Raw genomic sequence first — 1,265 nt, 5'->3', positions numbered from 1 at the left:
ACTATGTATTGAGAATTATGTGGTAAATCTATGTAAATGAATTAAAGTTTCTGGCACATTTACCACATGAAAAGTGCTCAGCATATTTTTAACAACAGGAAGGCACATTTAGGATGGGATGTAGGCTATACAATCTGTACAAAGTCGTTTCAGGGACACTCACCAAGGAATACAGTCATCCTTCAAAGCCTGAAACTGCAGAAAAGTCTTATTTTTAATCACTGCTGTTGGAGTAAAACAAACAGATAATCAGACACCGATGTAAAAAACAAACCCTAAATTAAAAATCAAATGGTCACCTGTGGCTGATTCATGTTGATGGATGGCAAAATCTACCACAATATCATAGTGTAATCATTCTTCAATTAACATAAATAAATTAATTAAAAGGAAACAAATGAGCAAATACAGCATATTTCAGGCATTGGTTTACTAACTTCTTAGAGTGACAAGTCTCTGTGTGTACCAGGCAGAATTAACCAGAGATTTCTCTACCGAATGACTGTTGAAGAGGCTCTCAAGCAGGTTGTCAGCCAGCTAGTAAAGGTGACTTCAAGGCCTGCATCCATTTTCAGTGCACATCTCTAACACCCAAGTTTTAGGTCCTAATGTTACAACTAACCTTAGCATGAACATCAAATGTTATAAATGTCAGCAAAAGCATTAAGAGCTTACATGGTGGCTGCTGGTTTAACTGCTAGTTCTGGTCTGCTCTCCTGTCCTGAGTTGTCTGCTGAGGGACTTAGTAACTGAGTTTATGAAGAATCTGCCTCCTAAACAAATTCATGCATTTGCAGATAAATCTAATCTCCATTAGCCAGTGTAATTTTACAAGTAGTCATTCCCTGGTAACACTGCCTGATTCTTTGGCTTCCAGACTTGTGCTCGCGAATGCCTTTTTTCATCATCTCTCCAAGAAGCCCAGTTATCTGCTATTAGCTTCTAAGTCCAGCTTCTAAGAGATTCAATATATCTAAAGTTAATTCTACAGTCCAGGCATGTTGTTATTGTAATTTAAATGAAAATATTTGTCACATTCTACATCATATAGTAATATGCCATTGAGGAGAGTCAGTTAATACATTTAAATTTCTATACAATTATATATATGCTTAGAAAGGTTTATTTAGTAAGAAAATAATAAACAACATTAATAAACATATTGCAAGATGATTATCAGAGGGTTATATCCTTATCTTCATTAGTCTTAGAACATCTCCCACCTTCCCTGGTGTCTACAGAGAGAGATCACTGCTTTCTCTGAC

The sequence above is a fragment of the Bison bison genome, unplaced genomic scaffold (assembly GCF_000754665.1).
Source record: "Bison bison bison isolate TAMUID 2011002044 unplaced genomic scaffold, Bison_UMD1.0 scf7180017864211, whole genome shotgun sequence".
NCBI classification, from domain to species: domain Eukaryota; kingdom Metazoa; phylum Chordata; class Mammalia; order Artiodactyla; family Bovidae; genus Bison; species Bison bison.
Note: the sequence above shows the minus strand (reverse complement) of the source record.